The 10,023-nt window shown below is 41.9% G+C and overlaps 1 pseudogene across 1 annotated transcript; it reads right to left on the bottom strand.

The window, feature by feature from the left end:
* Positions 1–2,034: 2,034 nt before the first annotated feature.
* Positions 2,035–3,253, bottom strand: LOC307196278 (small ribosomal subunit protein uS2-like; annotated as a pseudogene). Its single transcript has one exon. The product of its transcript is annotated as a small ribosomal subunit protein uS2-like (transcript).
* Positions 3,254–10,023: the final 6,770 nt, after the last annotated feature.

Here is a 10,023-nt window from a genome sequence, read left to right as displayed (position 1 = left end):
CTGTTTGGTCAGAGTTAAATAATCCTGAAACATAATAAAAGCAGAAGTTTTCTTTCATGTAGCACACTCCCTATTCCCAGACATAATTTCTTCCCTATTAACGACTTGGTATAGAGACTTCCATATATTTATTGTCTATTAGTATTTTTCTTCCTCTGTCTTTTCTCTGTTTTCCCCTTGGGTTCTTCTGTTTCTTATCAACCCAGTTCTGTGACTGCTCATCTTGCCTTACTCATGATATTTGTAACTTCCAGGTTGCTGCCTCCTTATTTGTTTCTAGCTCAGTGCTTTATCTGACCCTCATTGCTCCAGGCTACTCATTTTTCTCCAGGCTTCTTAGCTTTTTTTTTTTTTGCGGTAAGTGGGCCTCTCACTGTTGTGGCCTCTCCTGTTGCGGAGCACAGGCTCTGGACGGGCAGGCTCAGCGGCCATGGCTCACGGGCCCAGCCGCTCCGCGGCATGTGGGATCTTCCCGGACCGGGGCATGAACCCGTGTTCCCTGCATCGGCAGGCAGACTCTCAACCACTGTGCCACCAGGGAAGCCCTAGGCTTCTTAGCTTTAACTTGAGTACCAACTCTCAGAAGTGACATGTTCCAGTCCTGCTCCTGCTGCTGTTCCCTGGCTTCCCAGAGCATCCCAGTACAGGGAGTAAAAGTGTAGTCTCTAGAGTCCAGCTCCTGGCTTCAAATCATAGCTCTAACACTTACTGGCTCTGTGACCTTGGCCAAAGTACTTCATTTCTCCGGACCTCAGTTTCCTTCTCTTGAAAAAAGGGTACTATTAAAAATGATCTCATGGTTCTTGTTAGTGTTAAGGGGGTTTTGCATGTAATCTTTTCACAATTTCATCACAACTTCCAACTCTAGTTCACGTCCTGGCACATTGCAGTTTCTTAAAACTGTTGACTCTTTTAGCAAAGCACTTCACATTAGCAAATTGAATAATCTACATTGGCGGATACAAAAACAATAATGAGGTCCAAAGAGATTGAAATAACTTGCTTAAAATTACGCAGATAGTAAGCAACAAAGCCAGGATTCAAAGTCAGATTTTTTGGCTCCAGATTTCTGTGCTTCTCACTGTTCTCAGCAGTGTTAATCCATATTTTATTCACTGGGGGCCTCTGATACCTCCTGATGCTTGTGGAGCCTTCCATCCTCTAACTTGGAATCTGGTTGGTTCGTTATTTCTTACGCGTGGCTTAATGGATTTCTTCTTCCAAACCCATCCCCTTCTGCTAGGTAATCAAGTAAGAAGTTCCTCCCCCCCTCCCCAGGAAGGTCTGGGCCCAATATTAAATCCAGAGTTTACTCTGATTTCAGAGTCTTTGTTTTTCAAGGCAGAATGGTTAGTTGAAAGAGTATTGACTTAGGAGCTAAATGGGTTCCAGTGTTGATTCTTTCCTTTAGTACTTGTATGGTTTTGGCCAATGCAATTAATTTTCCTGAGACTTAGTTTCTTTATTTGTCAAATGGGGATGGTCATATTAATAATACTTGCCTTACAGGATAATTGTGACACTGGAGATCATATATGATAAGTACTTGGGTATAGTAGACATTCAATAAGTCATTGTTATTGTTTGCTGAAGTAATTACTTCAACTTGTGAGAAACCAAGCTGTTACAGGCCCCAAAGATATGTGATATTATTATGGGGGCTAATCTTTGAGTCTACTGTCTTTCAGTTGTATTTGGGAGGGATGGGGGAAGAGACTAGCCTGGTGAGAAGGACACACTTTTTTTAATTAATTTTTTTTTATTGCATTATGGTTGATTTACAATGTTGTGTTTCTGCTGTACAGCAAAGTGAGTCAGTTCTACATACACATGTATCCACTCTTTTTTAGATTCTATTCCCATATAGGTCATTACAGAGTACTGAATCGAGTTCCCTGTGCTATTCAGTAGGATCTTGTTAGTTATCTATTCTATATATAGTAGAAGACACATATTTGGCCTGGATTTGGATCTGGCCTGTGGCAATTACCAGTTGTACAAACAGGCACGTTGTTTAATCATTGAGCTTCAACCTCTTCCCTTGAGAAAACAGGAGTAATCATACCAATCTTATAGAGGCTTTTGAGGCTTAACTGAAGTAGTATATGTAAGGCACGGCAGTGATTTTAAAACTATTTGTTCTCCATAAGACATTGTTCCAGAATGTCCCAATGTTTGTTATGTGTCATTGTATTCCTATCTGTGCTCTTAGCACTCAGCATTGCCATCACATAGTAGGAACTAAAAAAATGTTTGTTGGACTCAATGGGCCCTTGAGTTGAATAGTACAAACACTTTATACCCAGAACTGTTTTTTGTTTTGTTTTTTTAAAGAAACGGATGTTTATTTTCTATCTACCTTATTTCTGTTTTCTGCTTAAAAGCTTGGGGAAGAACAGCTTAAGACCACTCAGAGGTTGTTCCTACCCTTTCAGTGGCCTGAGCAGTGGGAGCTGCAGACCAGTCCTCAGTGGCGGGCTGAGGGCTCCCGTCTTGTGCAGGAACTTCTGGGCAGGCACAGAGGCACCTGCGCCTTCAGACCCGTCTGCGACCGCGGATAGAATACAGTGAACTTGGGAGCTGCAGCAGTCCATTCACCCTGATGTTCCTCCTTGGCCATGGCCTTCTCAGCATGGCCTGTTCTTCCTTTTCAGTCTCTCCGGCACCTCTGTAGAAGCAGAGATCAGGCGTGACTTCCCACGGTGTGCACACGGGATGGTACCACCCATGTGCAGAACTTCCTGGGCCAGGATCCACCACCTCAGACCCACTGAGTGAACTCCCTTGTTGCTGCAAGGATGGCAGTGTCCACAGGGCGCAGAGGAGAGTCTGTGTTACAGGGAGCAGTGGTAGGTGGGTTAATGTACAACACCTCTGTGAGAGGCTGGTCGTCAGCCCTGGGATCAGTAACCCCCAGAAGACGCGGCCCCTGGAAGGCTGCCTGGATCTGGTTAGTGAAGGTTCCAGGAGTGAAGCGGACAGCAATAGGAGTGGCTCCAGTGACAGCAGCAAACTTCAGTACAGCCCTCTGGCCAGTGTTCCTGGAGGATATGACACTGATCAGTTTTTAAATGGTAACAATGGCAGAAGCCATCTGCAGAAGCTTCTCCCAGGTCCCCTTCAGATCTATAATGTAGATGCCGTCACTTTTCCTTTAGGAGATGTATTGTTCCATCTGGAAGTCAAGGTTGGTGCCACCTAAGTGGACTCCTGCTGCTTGGAATTTAAGGACATCCTCTTCTTTCATTTGTGGGACATCAAAGGCTCTGGTTATTGTGAAACTTTCCCTTTAAGTTATTATGGAAACCCAGGACAACACCATCTAGACCCCTCTGTGGGTAGTGCAGAGTGGTACACCCAAAGTTTGACTGCTAGTATGCTCACCGTTCGGTGTCTGGAAGCCCTACAAAATAAAATGTTAAGGGAGTTTTATGCTGAGTAAAACCCCCAGGCTTAGGAACCAGCGTGCTTAAGACCTCAGATTTCTTTCTGGCTCTCAGTATGAGGGTCATGATTATTTCCCTTGCGTCATCCTCCACATGTGGCTTTTCATCTTACATTCTGGCTTTGCTCCAGGAGACGACACACTGCCTTATGCCAGGGACCTGGTGAAAGGTCACACTGGGAATGGCCAGGCTGGGAGGAGCTCACCTAACGGTGTGGGTCCCTGTCTGCATTCTTTAGTGCCCCACCTCGGTGGGGTAAAAGCAAGAGTGAAAAATTCCAAAGGGGCCTAAAATTTAGAGTTTGGCCTGATAGTATAACTAGAAGGTTTTTTGCTCTGAATTGCTGTAACCAGGAGAGAGTGAGTTTCTGTCGTTTCCCTACCAAATGAAAAATGGAATTTATGATGAATGGTTGTTAAATACAGTGATCTGAACTTATTCTTTCCAGCCTAGTGAGACCCATTCCAACCTTTTACAGACAGTTTCTTTAAAGATAGCATGAGAAACCTCAGTGTCCTCTGAAGGTTTTTGTAAATGGATGCCAGCCCAGCTTTTTTTGTTTTGTTTTGTTTTTTTGCGGTACGCGGGCCTCTCACTGTTGTGGCCTCTCCCGTTGCGGAGCACAGGCTCCGGACGCGCAGGCTTAGCGGCCATGCTCACCGGCCCAGCCGCTCCACGGCACGTGGGATCCTCCCGGACTGGGGCACGAACCCGTGTCCCCTGTGTCGGCAGGCGGACTCTCAACCACTGCGCCACCAGGGAAGCCCAAGCCCAGCTTTTATTAAACTGGGTTTATACGTCATTTAATTGGTCATCTTGACATACCTCTTCCAGACTCTGCTTGAGCAAAGACAAAATGAGTTGAGTGTTCTCTTCTGCTGCAAATGCTGAGCTTGAGTGTTTTTTGTTGTTGTTGTTGCTTCAACTTTGTCTTTTTTTCATGTTGTCCCTGAATTTGTTAAGTTTGTCCCTTTTTCAGGGTTTGTTTTTTTTTATCTACATCGATTATATCTAGTGTGGTTGATGTTCACCTCAGTCCAATTCAGAGTACTAAAGCAAATATCTACCGAGCACCTGGTCAACACAAAGCATGCTGGTGCTATTTTCTAGAGCTTCAACACAGAATCTTTAGAGCTGCAGCATTCAACACAGTAGCCATTACCCCTATGTGGCTATTGAAATTTAAATTAATTAAAATTAAATGAAATAGAAACTTCAGCTCCTCAGTTGTACTAGCCATATTTCAAGTGCTTCACAGCCACATGTGGGTAGTGCCTACCGTATTAGACAGCACAGACATAGAACGCTTCCATCCCTGTGGAAAGGACAGTGTTGTTATAGAGATTATAAGCGTGGCCTCTGGAGACAAACTGCCTGGGTTCAAAAACCTGGCTTTGCCTCTTGTTAGCAAGTAAATTCATCTTTCTAAGTCTCAGTTTCTTCATCTGTAAAACAAAGCTAATAATAGTAGCTACCTAACAGGGTATTTGTGAGGATTGAAATGAGATGAGGTATTTAGAGACTTAGCACAGCGCCTGGCTCATAGCAGGCCACCAGAGGAGGACCTGGGGGAAAGGGAGGTTGCAAATAACAGAATGTTCAAATAGAGGCTGAATTCGGTGTCTGAAATACAATAGAAAATAATTTCCCTTTTAATTAAAAATCTGGAGGTAGGCAATCCAGGATTGGCATGGCATGTCCCAGTGGGCAGGATGAGGTACGCATCCACTGTCTCTTTAGGTTCCCAGAATTTTCCTACTGACATTTTCACTAGTGTCCTGTTGGCCTGAATTTAGTCACATGGCCACATCTAACTGCAAGGGAAGCTGGGGAACAATTTTTTTTCTGGGTGACTGTGTTTCTAGCTAAAATTTTTATTACTGATAGAGGAAGGGGGAAATGGATATTGGAGGAAACTAGCAGTCTCTGATACTAAGAGAGACAAGACTGAAGCCAGAGTACAGAGGTCTTTAATGCAATCTAAGGAGTTTTTTGTTGCTTGGTCTCTGTGGAGCTATTGATATTCTCAGTGTAGGGCGTTAATACAATTAAAGGCTGTTCATGGTAATGGACTCTGACTTGGTTCCTCAAACCAGCAATACTCACCTTAGCAATACTCAGATAATTTCAAGAACAGTTCCTTTCAATTAAAAAAATTTCCCCCTTAATCTTCCAACATTCTTTCCCACTCTCCCTCCTTTTTAAGTAAGGGGAAAGGTAGCCTGAGGGGAGGAAATGTGAGAAGGCAGCCCTTCCATCTGACAGCTCTCCTTTTAAACTTCCTCCAGTGTATCACTGGCCCTCTCATAAAGGGCTGAGAGTGGAAATCAGTTCTTCACATGGGGTGGGGAGTGCTATCTTTTTGTTATCAAGATAGTGTGCTCTCTCTCTCTCTCTGAGCACTTGTGCTTACCTCAGACACTGCATTGTTGATGGTGTGCCTCGCTAGATTCTAAGCAGCCTGAGGAGAGAGTTCAGGTCTTACTTGAGTCCGTATCCTCTGCAATTAACACAGTACCTAGGGCAAGGCATATACAGGGTTATGGAACATCTAGGTAAATGCTGAGCCCATGAATGACCTTAAGGCAGGTGCACTCGAGCTGAAATCCTCATACTGTTGATTACTGCTGAGTTTGTGCTGAAAGCATTTTATGCAAAGGCTGAGAGAAAGACTTGAAGGGTGGAGACAGTTGTGGCCACCTGGAATGTGATTCTGCTCAGAGTACATTGGGCTGTGTAACAATCAGAGAGGTCAAATAGTTTGTGTTAAATCCTGGAGAGGTCCTCTCTTTTCTTACTTTGCCTTTGTCTTTCTAGGCACTGGTTTACTAAGACGATAAAAAAATATACTGAATTTGTGTGCTTATAAAATATGTCCTTAGGTAAGCCCCTCCAGTGAGATTTTTAAATCAATGAATGTTTACTGTGTCTGTGTAAAGCATTATGGTAGGCGCCAGAAGGAATAAAAATAGATAAATAAAGGAACGAATCCTAGCTTTCAAGGAATTTACAATCAACAAACACTGTGCTAGGTTGTAGGAATCTAAATATGATTGACTAGGCTCCTACCCACAAGGGGATTACAATATGGTATGAAAAGCAGACAGATAAGCAGATGATGACATGTACTGTGATGTAGTGTTTGAACCTTTCTCAGGGCCAAATGTACATGTTTTGGTTAAAAATTTAAAGAAATTGTCCATTTGAGATTTTGTGAAATCTGCAGACACATTCTAGTTAACTAGTATGTAAAATGTTTTCGGAGAATCGGATATATTTTAGGAGTGGCAGGGATATGATATGCAACCAGGAGAGAGAGAGAGAGGGGGGAGGAAAGAAAAGAGTGTTGATCATTTTGAGGTGACATTAAATTATCTTTTGACACCAGCTGTATCTTTTTTATAACAGAAAATGGAAATAACTCTGTCCTTGACCTTCAAAAAGAAATTGACTTACCTAGCTTAACTATTCAAACAAACAACTGTGTACTCTCTTCAATTCCTATGATGATTTTGATTTACTGTAAATGATTGAATTTAATGAACTAAATTATGCTATTTAAATGCATTTTGTGAATGGTATTGTAGTTTGTTACAAAGCATTATGTCTATGCTAAATTGTGCTGTAAATGATATGGTATGGAACATATGTGCTGTATTCATAATTTAACTGTTGCTATGGAGTGCCTTCTTAGATAGGACATACTGAAAAAGGAGCCTTTTTTTACCCCGTGAAATGAAGGTGATATCTCAGCAAATCACTAGGTCTTACTGACCTTGGCAGAATTACAGTGCTAATATTTTCACATGGATGAACTGTTCTTGAACAATTTCTCTAATGTATATGGCAGAAATAGGCTTCCCATTAAAACTGCATGTATATGGTATATCTTCCCTTTCCATTTTTTTTCCCCATCAACAAACGTTTACTGCAGTCATAGCAAGGATAATTCCACCTCCATTAAGGTTCATGTTTTCTCCTGGCTTCTCAAATGGTAGAGACAATTGAAATCAAGTTTGTCCTGGGCTTCCCTGGTGGCGCAGTGGTTGGGAGTCCGCCTGCTGATGCGGGGGACGCGGGTTCGTGCTCCGGTCGGGGAGGATCCCGCGTGCCGCGGAGCGGCTGGGCCCGTGAGGGGTGGCCGCTGGGCCTGTGCGTCTGGAGCCTGTGGTCCGCAGCGGGAGGGGCCGCAGCAGTGAGAGGCCCGCGTACTGCAAAAAAAAAAAAAAAAAAAAAGTTTGTCCTGCAGTTATGCTGGTGCTCTATGAAAGGACTTGCATTAGATAACACCCTGCTCTTCTTTCCGAGTAATTTGAGAGATTTTGTAAAGAGAGTAAATGCTGAGGCCAAAATAGCGTCTTTATTACTGATACAGGCTATGTTGGCTTAGTGTGAGAGCCAAATAGGCTTTGTAGCAAAATCCTGACATTAGGTATACTTGCCCACTAGGTCCTGGGCTTTCTTACATGGAAGGACGGCATAGGTAAGATTTTTAACATGGAAAAGCAAAGAGTTTGTGCTTACTTTGGATAGGCTCATCTCAAGAGAAAGAAGAGTTAAGCCAATGTGAGCATTCTTTATAAAGTTTTATCAGTTAGGTTCAAATGAGGAAAGGGAAGAGACAGGGCTTAGCTGTCTTTATAGGAAGGAAACATTAGGCATAAGAAAAAAACCATTCCTCAATAACAAGAGGACTTTTTTAAAAAAAGAATTAGTTTAAAAGTTTATTGCTAAAGAAAAATCCATAGGATTTGTTGCACATTTATGATGATTATTGCATTTTTTCCCCTCTGAAGGATATTTTCATTATAGTAATACTTCTGTTACTTGCTAGATGAAGAGACAGCCGCTTGGGGCAGCCCCAATTATAAGTTCAGGAAAAATTGCTTGAAATTCAAGTGATCATTCTCAGTAGTTCAGTGCTGGCCATTATATTATATTGACATAGCACAAGACTAAAAGTAAGGAGACTGGTTCTCAGAGAAGTTTCATGATCATTAGCTCTGTCTTAGCTCAAGTTGCCATAACAGAATGCCATAGACCGGGTGGCTTAACCGACAGACATTTCTTTTCTCACAGTTCGAGAGCCTAGATGTCTGAGATTAGAGTTTCAGCAAGGTTGGTTTCTGGACAGGACTTCCTTCCTGGCTTGTGGGTGGTGGCCTTCTTGCCATGTGCTCACATGACCTCTTGTTTGTTTGCACTCAGAGTGAGTGAACTCTCTAGTGTCTCTTCTTATAAGGACACTAATCCTATCATGTCTGGGAACCCACCCTTATGACCTCATTTAACTTTAATTACCTCCTTTTGGCCCTATCTCTAAATACAGTCACACTGGTGTTAGGGTTTCAACATATGAATTGGTGGGGGGACACAATTCAGTCCATACCAGGCTCATTGTGTGACCAGGCAAGTGATTTCTGTCTCATTTCCCCTTCCTATGCATGGGAGTTAATGCCTTATGTTAGCTCATAAGGTTACCAGTACATCAAGTGAAACCATGGACATTAATACATTGAAATGTTTAAAGTGCCATACATATGTCATTATTTTTATTCATTTCTGGATCTAATAGTTACTGGTGGTAGGGTTTTCTTGATATTTGACCATCCTTAGTTCTTTTTCTCTTACCTGAATATGTCTAGATGGCAGATAGGAAAGTTGAATTATGTCTGATTGTGGTTTCACTCCCTTAAGAAAACATCTTCTAGAGGCAGAAAACAGCATGAAGTGGGCATTGCCCAACAAGAAATGTTGATTTTTCCATTATGACTTCAAATTTTCAGCAACTAGATTTCACAACCAACCAATCCTCTGGTAACAAATAAGAATTCAGTTTTATTTTGATTTTGTTTTTCAAGTACAGTTTTTTTGGATCAAATGCATAAAAGGTTAAGAGAAAAATGGGCCTATCTCTAATCAGACTGCAAAAGAATATAATGTTGGCACTAGACAGAGAATATTAAGCTGGTGGGAGAGTTTTTTCAGTTAATGAGATTGAATTTTTCAACTCAGAGTTAGGTGTATGAAAATGACTAGATAGTTTTGATGAGTTGCTGTAAGAAAAGAATTAGTTTTAGTCATTTTTCTGTGCTGTATTTGGCATTTTTCTCAGAGTGATTCATTTAACGTGTCTCTTGGTAACATTCTCTGTGTATTTATTTTAGAAGTAGCAGTAAATGATACAACTAATATTCTAAAATATTGTAATGGATATGAACTTGGAGTTCACCTATTTGCTCTTTCTTAGGATTATAGTACAAATTGCTGCTTTGGGAGCAGGGACAATATAATTCTTACCAGAAATGTAGAACAGGTAATACAATCTTCTTTAAAATAATTAATTAATTAATTAATTATTTTGGCCATGCCTTGCAGCTTATGGGATTTTAGTTCCCCGACCATGTATTGAACCTGGGCTCCAGCAGTGAAAGCACTGAGTCCTAACCACTGGAACACCAGGAATGAGACCTTTCTTTGTGATTGGCTACCATGAATGGCTATAGGTGGGGCAAACAGTTGGTTAATGACTGTAGGATTTCCCATATCAGGAACATGGAATTATAATGTTAGAGAT

The sequence above is a fragment of the Stenella coeruleoalba genome (assembly GCF_951394435.1).
Source record: "Stenella coeruleoalba genome assembly, chromosome: 1".
Classification (NCBI taxonomy): domain Eukaryota; kingdom Metazoa; phylum Chordata; class Mammalia; order Artiodactyla; family Delphinidae; genus Stenella; species Stenella coeruleoalba.
The sequence above is the reverse complement of the archived record's forward strand: the minus strand, read 5'-3'. Positions and strand labels throughout refer to the sequence as shown.